The sequence below is a fragment of the Lissotriton vulgaris genome, chromosome 3_1 (assembly GCF_964263255.1).
Source record: "Lissotriton vulgaris chromosome 3_1, aLisVul1.2, whole genome shotgun sequence".
Taxonomy (NCBI): Eukaryota; Metazoa; Chordata; class Amphibia; order Caudata; family Salamandridae; genus Lissotriton; species Lissotriton vulgaris.
The window spans coordinates 1137481082-1137496577 of record NC_141689.1 but is presented as its reverse complement, the minus strand read 5'-3'; the positions used below and the strand labels follow the sequence as shown (position 1 = coordinate 1137496577).

At 43.1% G+C, this 15496-nt stretch overlaps 1 pseudogene; it reads right to left on the bottom strand.

Moving 5' to 3' along the window:
- Window positions 1–8868: 8868 nt before the first annotated feature.
- On the bottom strand, window positions 8869–11058 carry LOC147727558 (arf-GAP with coiled-coil, ANK repeat and PH domain-containing protein 2 pseudogene; annotated as a pseudogene).
- Between the last annotated feature and the right edge of the window lie 4438 nt (window positions 11059–15496).

Sequence of the window (15496 nt, the reverse complement as noted above, 5' to 3'; positions counted from 1 at the left end):
CAAGACCCTCAGATAATGCAAGATTCTATTAGCTCGGGGCTTGGTGCGGAGTCCGTTGACATTCCAGGAGATAAACCTCACGCTACTCATCCCTCATTCAAGAAGACCTAAAATACTGTAACAAAAGCTGCAGTTGTACGTTATCGTCCATAACTTCTTTACTCAAAATATGACTGTTACCATTCCTTATATGACTATTTAGGTTATTGAGAACTTTTTTATATTGTTGCCACCTCCCTCCACCTACCCTCCCAGAGTATCTACCCCACTCCCGTGAAAAACCCTTACAATATCTAACCGGAACAGTGTCCAGTAGATAGTGCCCCTCCATGAACTCCCGGCAAGAAAAATCTCCCGCTATATATTCAAAAGAAGATATAAAGAGCAAGAAGGGCAAATAAAAGAGAACAAATGAAGCTGTGAGCATATCTAACATCGGATATTTGCCAAATAGACAAGTGAGGAACCTGCATCAAAATTTAGAAGATGAATGATAGGGGGAAGGTATCCTTAAGGAAGTAAGGTAGATTGTAGAAACATAAATGTATACCTCAAGTACCCCCTTGCCCAACTCCATTAATAGTTCATCGGCTGCTTGTACAGACCTGATGTTAAACATCTTGTTATTATGCATAACTTTAAGAGCTGCCGGGAACATGAGCTGAGCTGTTGCACCTAACCTCCTAAAGGCATCAAGGCGCCTCCCAAATTCCCATTGTTTTTCGAGTGTAACTCTAGAAAGGTCTGATCTTATAAGAAAAGTGAACCCCTTCCCAGCCAAAGTCTTCTGTTTGAAAGCCATATTAAGAATCAGCTCTTTCAAAACATAAGTATGAAAATTGACTAAAAGTTTGCGAGGTTTGGATCTCTGGGGGTTTTGTCTAAAGGGATCCCTATGAATTCTTTCAATGTCAGCCGACAGTTCCTCAAAAGAATGTTCTAAACATAGGGATTCTTTAAGTAGAGCAACAATGTATTGCTTGATATCTGTCCCCTCCGATCCTTCAGGTACATTAAGGATACGGATGTTCCCCCGTCTTGCATTATTTTCAAGAGTTTCCATCCTCTCGCTAAGAGCCAAGTCTTCTTTTGTGAGTTTCTGTATGTCAACTTTTGCTTGATCCAAATAGATTGAATGTGATCCTACTGTCTCTTCAAGCACACCAGTTCCCATAGTGAGCCCATCAATTTTATTATCCAATGTTTCACAGTAGTTTCTAAACTCTACTTGATTAGCAGAAGATTCAGCGAAACATTTCCTTATCTCCAAGGTAAGGGCAGTGAACATTCCCCAAAAAGATGCAGCCGTCATCGGGGAAGCAGGAGAAGTCAGTAGTGATTCTGAATCGACTAAAGCAGGAGCAAAAAAGATTTCTATGTCTGCCCCTCCAGATGCCCCTCCTGATTCAAGAAAGTTTATCTCATCGGCCTCTTCAGCCAACTTTGTAGTTAGGGTCAGGGGTAAGCTCTGCGTTGTCATGGATGAAGATTGAGATGAAGGTTACGAGGGCTGTGGTTCTCTCCCAATACCCTGGAAGCCATGAGAGTCTCCAGGGGGCCCGGTAGGTACTAAGTGTTCAGGACTTTGACAAAGAAGGGACTTCTTCTCAGCTGCATCACTCTCCTCCAGCGATGGTGTAGCTACTGGCTCCAAAGGTTGACTAAGAAGGGAGGAATGAGCATCTGAAACGGACACCATATCAGTTTCGTCCTAAAGATGCAGTATCTGAGGTACGACCTTGAAGTAGGAACGAAGTGAGGAGGTAATCCTTGACCCTATGGAGAGCACAGTTTTGGGATCTTTAGCCTTAGATTTGCCCCTCGAGCTAGTATGTTTAGACTTGACTTCTGTGCTCAAGTAAGATGAAGATTTTGTCTTAACTGGTGTATTAGGAACAGACTTGACACCTTCTCTGACCCCCCGGCCCCCCCAGAGACACCCGCTTTGTTAATTCCTGCTTACTTTTTTCGCCCTTGGCCGCCTTTGGCACCCCCTCTGGACGTATTAGGGGAATTAACGGTATTGGGAGTATTTATAGTAAGGGAGCTCCGAGAGATAACCTCAGTAGAAGGAGTGCAATCAGAAGGAATATGATTAATTTCAGTTTGAATCACACCCCCCACAAACGTAAGGCATGCTAAGTCCCCCTTACCAATTTCAGAAACCGCAGACCCCTCCACTGTAGCAGTCAACCCAGAACGCTGTAACTGACCTTGTACTTCTTCCTTACAGCAGGGGACTTTTTTGTGTACTAAAAGTTCTCCGCATTTACTGAGCCCTGAAAAGGGGGGACCAAGATTCTCAGCTTTCTGCCTCTCCTCAGCTCCAGCGCGGCTGAGCAAACCCTCAATCCAGGCTCAGAATAGACCCCACACTCCTGCGGCAGGGTGGCGGGCAGCAGCTCCAAGCGCGGGTTGGGAAACTTTGCAACAGTGCAGAAACTCTCACAGCTGATCAAAGAGCTCTGGACTACACAGTCATCAGGAAACAGCCCACAGAGACCGCAGAGCCCCGTTTGGGATCCCCGATACCTTCAAGCTCCAGTCGGCGTCCTCCGCCCTCGTTCGAAATCCATGGAAGGAGAAAGAGGACTTCGCGAGAATGTACATCGCTGAGGGTAGAATACCTCATCTCCCTGCCGTTAATCCAATTGCTACCGGAAGAAATTGAAAATCTCAGGCAAGTTCTACACAAAACAAGTGCCCCCAGAAGGCCGCTATATTTAGAGGGTCGGTTCTTTATCTACTTGCTCATTTGCACGGCGGGGAACAATCCTACCGGGAGCTCAGTCCAGAGCATCGCGGCCAGCTAGCTAGCTGCCGCCATGTTTTTCCCCACCCCTCAAGGTCTACCCACTCCACTGATACAGTATTGTGTGCTTTATGTTCTAATCTTGTGTAGAAATTAATAGAGATAGTTATATTAATAAATACATAGTTTTATATAACTACTGTCTGGTTCTCCTTTCATTTAGTCATTCAGGAGGTGATATTTTGATAAAACAAGCTGCTTTATATCCCTTCAAGATTAAGCCTGAAGGCTGCTCTCCACAGCTACAACTAGGTTAACTTTCTAAAGGTTATCTTTGGACTTATACATCATAAGGGTCGTGTGGCCTGGTACAAGGTGCCCAATTTAACTAGCAGATAAACAGACAAATCTGTTGGATTGGCATCCCAGAGGTACCAGTAGCATTTTGTTGAGTTGAAATTTTAATCGCTGATAGTCAATTTAAGCTCCCTTCAGTGACCATAGGTTATAATGGAGAAATAATCTGTTTTGGCTTCAGAAAAAGAACATCTTTAAAAACAGGAACTGCTAAAATGATTTGGGCTTTGACTAGACACATTCAATCTCATTCTAAAGTTAATGCCAAAAATGTAAAAAAATAGTGCAAATGGTTTTTTCATCCAAGTTTTGCGCTGTGGGCCCATTACTTTATGGTACCTTGTAAATATTGTACATGTGAAACTGTTTATAAGTGGTATTACAACGTAAAAGATCTTTTGCAAAAAATGTTTTTGTGCATTATTTCTCGGTATGTGCACTGAGGAGGTACCTTGGGGATATTGTATAGGAAATACTGTGCAGCATGGTTAAATCAACAGCGGGTTGGGCCCTTCCATCATTGTGCTCTCATGGCCTACATCCCTGTACCTTTGTATTTCAACTTTCCAGTTCATTCACCTTTGTGTTCTCTTGGTCCTTAGTCACACAGCTCTCCCTCAAACCACACACCCCTCTTTCCCTCATTGCTCTGTGAACACACCACCACCCTGCTTGTTACTACACACGTGCACCTTAATGTCCTACACACATATCTGACTCCACCCTGTCACATGCATACATCTCACCCTCATTGACACATACACTCACACCGTATATACTCTTTCACAGACACTTCTTCACAAACTACTCTTGCAGTCAAGTGCATGTTCTTCAGCTTCTTAATGTCCCCTTGCTTTTCAACACATGATAACTCCATGGGTACTGCCAAATGAGCACACCCCTCTCTATCGTGTGTTCTCAACACACAAACGCGAACAAATAAATACTGACATATGCACACACCCCCTCCATAAAGGTGCATTCACACTCCTCTCCAATCAGTGACACACGCTCAGCCTATTTCAAGCACTGCCACTCACACAAATATATGTGCCTTACACACAAATACCCCTCACTATCACATATGCATGCATTCCCGCCAATATCACAAGACATACATACCTTCTCCCCCTCATTGGTGCATCAATTCACACTTTCAAGGACACTCAGGGGGCATATTACCAAGCAATAGCGATAATTATCGCTATTGCTTGGTTAGAGACAAAAATTTACCGCAGAGCTGCGGCGATTTGTATCGCAGATAAACCTTGGTATTACCAAGGTTTATCGCAAATGCGATAAAAATCGGCCGCAATGCATGAATATCGCTGAAAAGTCAGCGATATTCATGCATTACCGAGCTAAAGCTCTTAGCCATGTTATCCACCTCCCATTAGATAACATGGCTAAGAACTGCTCAGGGCAGGTATTAGAATTTGGAGATATTCGCGCTTAGCGCGAATATCTCCAAAAGTTGGTAATAGGAGATTGCGATGTTAGCGACTGTTTCCAATCGCTAACATCTTGGCACGCCCACTTTGCATGTCATTAGTGATAAATATCACTGACATGCAAAGTGGGGCCCAAGATGGTCGCTATCTCCTACTAGCTGTCGCTAACTGGTGTTAGCGACAGCTAGGTAATAGGGAGATAATTTTATCTCCGCTTTCTTGGCTTTTAAAGCCAAAAAAGCGGGGATAAACCCCCTTGATAATATGCCCCTCAGTCTTTGTCATACCTCTCTTCTCCGTTTAACCCCTTTAACCCCGTAGTCTTTCTTGATTTAAACCACAGAGGCTGCAGTGCAGGGGTTTTAACCTTCTAATATTTAAGGAGAGGTGAAAAAACTCTAGGAGACAGGCACGCTAAGAAAGACAGTTGGAACTCTCAGAACTCGAAAGTGGTTCAAATCCTACCAGCAGTGGCAGACCTTGCGTCCATACTACTTTCATTGATTCATCAAACACTGTGGCAAGGAAACATCAAGTCAGTCAATGCATTTTTCCACGTTATTAGGCTGGCACTACTCTGAGAGAAGAGATAACCATAAGGGTGCGAGAAGTAGAATAGGGACCATGGTTACCCCTTGCACCACTGAATGATGTTTGTGCTTTTTATCAGTTCTAATATTGCTACATTTAGGAAGAACTTCAGAGTATTATAGAAACCCACTGGTAATGTGAATAATGATTTTTTATGTTCACAGTTCAGCATTCTTATTGTTCCCTGCCTCAGGAAGATTGTACTTTCTCCCTCTGACCAGTTCCTGCATTTTCTTTATGTTGACAGGGCCAGTGCTTTCATAAAATGGCACTATAAGAATGGAGCTTCTGGGTGGCGGAGCCAAATTACTGATAGAAGGAAGAATGCAATTTTACGGTATAAGTGGAGGGCATTAGCTCAAAAACTTTCCTTAGGGCCTCATTTACAAATGTTGATGCACAGCAGCATAGCAAGTATTCCTGCAGTGCTGCTATGAGTCAAAATAAAAGGGCAGAAATGCATTGTATCTACAAGATGCTGCACATTCCTGTCCCTCTCTCTGGCGCTAGTGCACTGACAGCAGCCATACACCAACTTAGACACCCTGACACCATGGTGGAAGGGTGCCTGCGTTGTAGGGATGATTGTTTATGTGCAAGAAGGGACACCTCCCTGCATATAAAAAATCATTAAAGGCGAGTTGGTCCTCTATGTTTGCTGCAGAATGCAACACACATAGAAAGAGCAACAAACGAGGAGAAACAAAAGTATTTCTCCTCTTTGTGCCACTTATGCTCCACCCCTGGGGAGTCATAGGATTCTGACGCATTCCCAGGTTTACAACATTTTGTCAATCTGTGAATGTGTCAGGTTCCATGATGTTGCTTGGGAACACCCGCAGCAGCACCCATGAAACGCCCTTTTCAGTAATGAGTAAAATGGTCCCATATTTACAAGGTCATGAAAAGTCATGCAGGGTGACTTTATACAGCCTTGTAAATATGGGCAGGCACTCTGCACCACTCGTGCTTCTAAAATAGTGGTGCACTGGCACCACAATGGGCTTATAAATGAGGCCCTATGTTTCCTGGAGTGAGTGCTAAAAAATCCTTGTATCCTTCCTGCATTCAGCTCTGTGATGCCCACTTAGCTTGGCCACCGTGTACACGGCGCGTAATCCTACATGTACATGTGCACAAAGGTGTTTGCGGCAGTAGGGTTTTTTGTGTGAGTGGATGCATTCTGAATACCACATTTGGCTTGATCATAGGTTCTTCAGGTACAATTTTTTTAACCCCTTCGCTGCAGCGGCTATTCCGCCGCAGCGCTAAGGGGGTGAAGCTGCAGAGCAGCGGCTCCATACTGTGACGGAACCGCTCCGTCACGGCTCGCGGGTGAGCTGTGCTTGTGACGGAACGGTTCCGTCACGAACCCGCCCGCCCATTAAAGCGTCAGCGCAGGCACAAAATCAGCGCCGCGCAGGCGCGGCGAGCGGGCCGTGACGGAACCGTTCCGTCACAAGCACAGCTCACCCGTGGCTCGTGACGGAGCGGTTCCGTCACAAGCATGGGAGGGGTTAAATAAAACTGTGACGAATATTCTTTACTTGCAAAGCTTTCTTTCCTAAAAGGGAAGACACATGATTAAGATTTCAATGTAGAATCCACAAGACACTGCAGACATAGGGCCTCCTTTACAAGGCCATTGCGCCACTGGTGCGTCACTTTTTTAACACACCGGCGGCACAGTGTGCCTGCCCATATATACAAGCCACGTAAAGTTACCCACTGTGATTTTTCATGACCTTGTAAATATGAGTTCCTATCACACATTACTCTGGATGAAAGGGGCATTCCATGGGTGTTGTTGTGGATGTTCCAACGCAACATCCATGCAACTTGACATATTCCTAGATTTACAATGTTTTGAAAAGCTGGGAATGCATCAGAATCCTATGCCTCACTAGGGAAGGGGTAGGAGTGGTGCAAGAGGAGAAATACTTTTATTTCTCCTCGTTCTTTTCTCTTTCTATGCATGCTGTATTCTACAGCATGCATAGAAAGAGGACATGTCATCACTGATTGTTTTTGGGCTTCCTGCACAAAAACAATCATCCCCACAATGCAGGCATCCCTGAAAAATGACACAAGGGTGCCTGCGCTGGCACATGGCAGCCAATTGTGTGCCAGCGTAGGGGAAAGCACACGCATGCATTGCATTGTCGTCAACACAATGCATCCATATGCTTTGAAAATTATGCAGCTCTGCGCAGCAAAATGGCTTGCGGCGCGACGCTGCATCATTTTCTTGTAAATGAGGGGCATATTGACCACCCCCAAATTCATGCAGTGAATTAACTATGCCTAAGTCCTTTAAAAGTGTAGAAATCAACAGGAAACTAGCCACTCTTTGCAAATCGTATACCACTTAAAGGCTCATAATTACCAGTTTGAACTTAATAAATTAATATTATTTTTGGAAATTCATTTTTCAAAACAAAAAGTTTTTATTTATTTCGGTCTCTTCAAGAAGTAAACTATTTACATACATTTGTTTGCATAACATTTCCCTTCGAGTTGGAAGAACATTGCTATACCTTTTTAAAAATGGTAAAAATCTGTTCTAATTTATTTACATTTTTTTGTGTAATACTTGACTTGCATTAATGGCGAACAAAATTACATTGGTACGAAGAAAGGCTGTTGCTACTAGAGATGCTTCAAGAGAAGGTGCATGGAGTGCAATGTTTTTGGAAAAATCGAGTACGTTACAATAATCCCACTGTGTGAGGACTGTACAGATGAACTAGAATGTATGTGCACCTGATAAGTGACTCAATTGAATTTTCACTATTTGGATATACATGCACCTGGCAATTTCTTGATTTGGTTCCAAGAATTACATTCATTATATCCAAGTAAGGTGCTAGCAAGGATTCTGAAAACCTCGTACTTTGCATACCGTTCACAATATTAAAGAATTTAAAAAATGGGTAAATAAATTCATAAACGAGAATGCTACATGGTGCCCATTTAACCATGTGCCAAATGTATCTTTTAAAACTGGTACCTCTATTATTGAAGCTAAGAAAATGAAATGGCAAGCTAGTCATTGTTGACTAGGACATGAAAACTACAATTAGATATTCAAAAGCTGCCGTCTAGAATAACAGTATAAACAATTTTAGAACATGCACTGGTGTGTGTTTTACATGGAAAACAGACGCCAGAATTGACATATACTACATAGCATGGCATCTGCTTCACTTAGGATTTACAATGAGAAGACTTCAAATCTGTGTATCCTTACGCTGAGGTACCACAAGGTGAAATACATGGACAGTAGGAACATGTGGTAACTTGATATATTTAAACCAAGGAGCACTTTGCTAGACTGGCTGCTGAGGTATCCATATTTCTGGTGCCCTGTGGTGTCTTTCTGTATATAAAGGACCCTATATTCATGGTGTCAATCAAATGCTGTTGGAGGTTCCAGACTGTTCGGTTCTTAAACTAATGTTCCCAAGTCAGGCAATGAGCCAGGGACCAGGCACTTTACTCAGGAAGCACCAGGTGTGGGTGAGGACAAGGGTGCACTTTTCTCCTCTACATCTTTGAAAACTTTGGTGTATCGGACATCTGGAAACGGTTTAATTTCTCAGGATTATTGGCTGCCATGTGTGAAAAATCACGGATTACGTCCTGGTAGGTCTCGTCACCTGGCTGTCCATACAGTCCTTCAGATTCCCGCATCTCCTCATTCATTCATGCCACTCGCTACAGGGTTACAATATCAGCATTTGCAGCTTCAAGTGCAATAGTCAAGGGGCATTTTCCTTCTTCATCTTTGGTGTGCTGATTTGCCCCACGCTTCAGAAATAAGCAGACTTGCCCGGTGTGCCCTAAAACAGTTGCATGATGCAGGGGTCCTCTGCCATGCAGGTCCATGTGATTAACATTGGCACCATTCTGCAGCAGGAACTCACAAGTGACCCAAGAGCCCCCATTCACAGCCTGAATGAGGGGTGTTGCGTTGTTGTCCTCTGCATTCACCCAGTTAACATCTGCGCCATGTGCCAATGCTTCTGCCATATCAGGAAGGCTTCTCTCATGCGCAGCTCGATAAAGGTACAGCCCTGGATGAAACTTTTTCGAATCCTGAAATACTGAAGAATCTCGCTTCTCGACTTCTAGGACTGGTTGATGCAAACGTTTTGAGGATACAAAAGAGGCAAGACGTTCTCGAATGCCTTCTGAACTGAAGTGCAATACACTGGCATTGCTTTTCACTGAACTTCTGGCAGATGTTGAGAAGTGATCCTGTGATGCCAGGGACTTCTCAGAACTGCTGAGGTCTTCGTTCTTGCACTGGGAATAAGGCCTTTCCTGTCCATCAGGAGGGTGTGAAGCAACGCAGTCCTGGTTCACAAACCTGTTTTCCATGTACTTTGCTCTGATATATGCCTCCTTTTCTACTCTTGGACTTTCATTGTCTGGCTTCTTTACTCCAAGGGTTTTCAATTTAGCTTCATATATTCGATTAATAACTTGATTTCCCAGTTCACACATCAGCTTTAGTACTTCAGGCTCCCATGTATCTAACGTTAATGACCTTACTTTTGAAATGTGCACACCAAGGCTCCTGTGTATCTCAGAACACTCAATACACAGGATGATTCCAAGGTTGATGCTGGCCCATTGCGGACCTGCCAAACCAAAATCGCAGCAGACCGAGTTTCCAGCGATACACTGGATCCGCTGTAAGGCACTTTCACCTTTAACTGATTTTTCTTGCACATTGCTGCCAGAGTCCAGACTTCCTGTGGAAGGTGGAGATTTCTTATCCAGCTTCTCCGTCTCATCACTCTTTTCTCTATATGCTGCAGCAATGCCGGTTTGGACAGCTTTAATCCATGCCTGTCGCAGCTTTTCTGAGTCAGCCTGTAGCATGTGGCTCTTTGTTGGTGTGACTACTTCAAAGCAGAAATGTCTTTCTATGTCTTCAAAGTGTTTAACTGTGCAGAGCCGTAAATCTTCAAAAACAACTGTGGGGTTATCCTTCATTTTTTTCTGATATACCAGTTGGTTGTTTTGTATTGAGAACCAGCGCCTGTTCCAAGCTTTAAAGGCATTAGAGGCCCTTTTAAAGAGATATCCTTCCACCACAATGCCATTAGCAGTATCAACATTGTATTGAAGTCCGAGATCATCGTTGGTGAAATCCTCCTGCTGAATAGTGTAGTGTTTTTGTTCCATGTCCCTCTTCTGCTTTGCTGCTTGCACATCAAGCCGATCCAGCTGTGAACCAAGCTCTTCCATGTGCGGTTCAAGTTCACTGAAGAGATCGTAGCCCTGGTGGAAGAAGCCGAGATGTGCCTTCATGAAGGACAACATCGATTTTAAAATTTCAGACCTCCGCCTTGACTGAAGAACATTGATTTGAAGGACGTTGTCCAAAGCTATGTGCTGGAAGCACTTTCTTTTTGCGATTAAGATGTTTGTTGCCTCCTCCACCTCGTGCAGTTTTGTTCTTTGAACTTGGGCATGTTTAACTGGAGCGTTTTCTTTTTCTTTACTGACCTTATCAAACTGCTTCTTTGCATCTTTGAATTTTGGAAGATCGTCCTGAATAAATATCTGGAGCTGTGTTTGAATGGATCTCTGAGCTTTGTCAAACAGGATTGTGTGATAATTGATCATTTCTTGGAGGCAGTCTGAAAACTTGGTCAAGCTAGAGTCAATCACCACATCCTTGCTCGAATACTGTGCCAGGTCCTGCATGCCATTCATAAATTGCTTGTTGGCAGCACAAAAGGCCTTGCCTGCATCAATCATGCCACTACATAGCTTAACAAGCTTATCAAGTTTCACTTCCAGTCCCGTCACATCACCTTCAACCTCCTTCAAAGCGGCTCTGAAACGGGGAGAGTCCTTCAAGCACTCCTCGAAATCAACGGCCCCCTTCATGCTGTCGCCTCGGCCCCTCCCGGGCGATCAAGGTGAGGGCAGGAATAAGGAGGCAGCAGCAAGATGAGGGGGTCTGAGCACAGCAGTTGAAGTCTGTCACTCTTCAGCCTGCCTCACCGCTGCGCAGCTCTCAGCCCTCGGCGCTTCCTCCACTTCTGAGCACGGTCCCTGCTGGCAGACACTCCAGTCTCCCAGATACGCACATAGACATAGACAACAGACAACAATGCAAGAGTCTGAGCGTCATAGACACAAAATATAGAATCAGATTGTGGTCCTCAGCAGGTTCCACCAATGTATTTGCATTATCAGCAACAAGGCAATTTATCATTGGAGGTAGTGGTCTTTAATAATTTTTCTGTACATAGGCAAACCTGTTTTTTTCATTGTCTGGTCACAAAGGTCCATTTTAAAGGAAGGTTTCTGCAAGCACAGACACTCCTGCTCCCCAGAGTCTTTGCCAATAAGGGATACCTGTCTGCTAAACTACTATACTATTGAACGGGTTACAGATTATTTAACACCTCACAGATGCCTTAATTAGGACTGTGGATTCTGTAAAACAAGATGTTTATAATGTCCGAAAATCAATAGATCAATACAGCTCTTGATTGACAGTTTTTACTTTAGGGACATGTATTTTTTTCTTTCACAGTTGCTCCATCCGGGGGCCTTGGAAAGAGAAACCATTAAGAGTAAGTGAGGTCTGCAGTCAGCAGGTATGGGTCCATGGCCACGTTTTGTACATGAGGAACAGCAGTATAGACTAATACATCACCAGAGAACATCACATTAAATTCAAAGGAACACATAAGCACACATCTTAATTTTATCCAGGCCCAGCTCCAGGAATTTTTATTAGGGTGGGCCAAGTGTGCATTCGGGTGGGCCACGGCGGGCCAGATTTGTCACTTATATGTCTAGCCAGGCCTGCTTCAGGGCCCTCCTTTATCTCTCCTAAGTCTTACACGGAAGGGCCAGTAAAGCTCATTATTTTCCTTTCAAATCTCTTTCTAAATGTTCTCACTCTCAAAAAGTTTTCTTTTTTATGTAAAGTCCCCTTGATGGAAAGAGAATGTTTCTGATGTTAGTGTATCAGGCAAGTGACACTTCTCGGGCTCTCCCTCATGACCTCCTCCTTGGATCCCTTCACTGCCACCCTCCTCCAGCGCCCCTCATCTCTCCGTAGCCCCCCTATTGATCTCTTCCTCAGATTCCCTCACTGCCACTGTCCACCAGCGCCCCTCATCTCTCCGTAGCACCCTATTGACCTCCTCCTCAGACTTCCTCACTAAAACCCTCTTCCAGTGCCCCTCATCTCTCCGTAGCCACTCTCTCTTATGCATTTCATTTGTTGTATATCTCTACTCATGTTAGTGTAGGGTGTCACAGTACTTTACATCACACACACATTATACAGAGACAAACGATCAGGCAAAAATGTAAATCAGTCTACAGGAAATGTCACATAAGCCAATGAAGATTACAAGGTGTAGGAATCACATGTCATCCATACTGGTGGGCAGTATATTTTAAGAGCGCCTGGAGAAGCACAATGTAGTAATGGATCTCTTAGTTAAATGTAAGAAAATGAACTAGAGATCCAATTAGCATATTGTAAATTAAAGTTAGGGGTTTTATTTGAGAAGGAGAGAGAAAACCCACGACTACACATGTCGAGGTCTGAGGCAATATTCCACGGAACGTAACCATTCCAGAACACATCAAATGAGAATAAGAACTTAACACATAAAACATTCTTTAAAGATATAGTGTCATCAAATATGAATATTACTTACATACTACACATCCCCCATTTTATATATGAAAATGAAAAACACTATACAAACCAATAATACAGCAAATAAAGAAAAACAAATAATCAAAATGTAAAATGCAAAATGCAAATCATAACAACAATCAATAGATATTGATGGAGCAAGGATTCGCATGTAATTTGACTTGCTTGTTATCAGCCCTCTCGACATAACGTTAAAATGTATTAATCAACATGTTTGTTTTATTAACATCGCATTTCACATAAAGATTTGGGTATCCAGAAGAAGCTTGCATATGTGTTTCTACTAACGATAATCTGCTTGCACTAAAAAGGCTGCTGCTACGTGGGATTTTCTACTGCGCATGCGTCTGTGATACTCATGTGACATGATGAATCTTTCGCTTGGAGGGAAACTTTCGCTTCTGCGCACTAGAATTAAAATGGCTTCTTTGTATAACCGCATGCATGAAGCTTGCACTGCTGCTTTTGCTAAAATGGTCATTCTGCCAAATTTCTAATGCAATAGTCCAAATAAAATAATGGGAATAAAGTAGAGACAAGTGGTATACAGTGCATTCATTTATTTCTCTGTTCTAAAATTGTTTCTTTTCTATTCCTGCATGTATCGTATTTTGGGCCTGGGATGTGCTGTAACTCCATCTTGAAAACCCACACTGCACAAGTGCTGAAATTCACCCACGTCTACAAGCTATGGCATTGAACCACTACCAACATCTGAAGGAACTGTGAAAATCGTGAGAAGCTAACCCTTTACCTCTGTCAGAGGAAGCTATAATATACAAAGTTATTACAATGTATTTACTAATAGAACATTCATTGTCGGGTGGAATAAAGATGTCATGAGAAAAATAAAATGATGGGCGGGAACGTTAATTTAAATATGAGATGCAGAAAGTTTCTTTTGCTATGGTGTGATGACCTCTCCTCATTCCTTGTCCAATCAAAATTGGGGATCAATACACTTGTAACATTGAGGGGTGGTACACTGCCCTGAAAATAGTATAACTAGGGTAGGCTTAGCTAGTTCATTTGTCCGACTTGTCCGAATAGCTGACCTGTCACTGACCCAACGCACTCAATAGGTGATCAAGAGCAGAGCTGCTGCAAAGCACTCTGTCAGAAGATTCGCTGACCCAATCGGGATCAGGGAAGCTGAGGTGCTGGAGAAGCACTTTGTCGGTGAATTCGATAACCCAATCAGGGTTCTGGCTGTTAGCTGCAGAGAGGGAGTAGCGCAGGCATTGGAACTGAATTGCGGGTGCCGGTCTTAACCTTTGGTGGTCCTGTCCTGATCCAAATCTGGTTTTCCCTGTCCTGATTCTGATCTGCACCTGCTGGCCTACTGGCAACTGCAATTTTTGGGGATTTCTGTCCTTAACTGACCCGTGGCCAGGATTGGTCTTCACGCCATTCTAGGTAAATATAAATCTGTGTGGGTTTGTCATTGTATTTCTGTTCCTACTCTTTACCCTCCCTAACGTGAAGCTTTGATTTTATATATATATATATATATATATATATATATATATATATATATATATATATATATATATATATATATATATATATATATATTTTCCTTTTCTTACCTTCCCTTTGATAAATGCTCAAATCGTTGTGATTACATAGCATGTTTCCTTTTCTTACCTTCACTTATTGCTAAATGTTTAGTATAATATATCTTTTGCATAGTTATACATTAACCCCTTCGCTGCGGCGGCAATTCCGCTGCAGCGCTAGGGGGGACGGGGGGGCCGAGCGGCGCTCACATGACCATGACGGAGCAGTTCCGTCATGGCCCCGCCCGCTCAATGGAACGTCCAGTGCAGGCGCAGAATTCGCGCCGTGCAGGCGCGCCGAGCGAGCCATGGCGGAACCGCACCGTCATGAGCACAGCTCAACCGATGCTCGTGACGAAGCGGTTCCGTCACGAGCATGGAAGGAGTTAATTCTGATTTTCATTATTGAGACTCATTTGGTGTTTAATTTTTGGATCATGATCATTTAACACATTTAGATAAAGAGTTTAAACTTCCAGAGTCTGTGGGTATTATATGAGTGCAAATGCAATTTTTTTCCTATTATGCTAACTCCCTGACCCAATAGTTTACGGGTACCAGCAACAAGGATTGGTAAGTCAATGGTATAGGACCTAGTAAATAAAATAGTCTGGTAGTAGAGCGAAGGTTACCTGGTTAAGTTATAGGTTATTGATTATGGGCCCAGGTGAGTATGGTAAATTATAGACGGGTGACCTGCGCGCTCTGTCAGTATATTCTTTTGGTAGGAGCATGATGGTTAGGGTTTAGTTAGGATAGGTAGTAATAGTTATGTATTGATTATTGATTATTGATCGATCAAATCTGTTTTCACATTGATTATATTGATGCTAATTTGAATTTATTGTATTAACCAAAAATTGTTCGTACCTGTTATATGTTTTGTCTGGAATCCCCGGGGGCAGAATAGCAGGTGGTAAATGGAAGCCACACTGCAGTGAGGTCACTTACCTAGAGGAAATTAGTGCATGGTTAGGTAGAACCAGAAGCACTATTTAGGGTTTTTCTGTGTGAGTGTGTGAATAAATGATAGCAAAGAGTTCGCTAGCAAAACTTTTTTGTGTGATATCACCTAGAA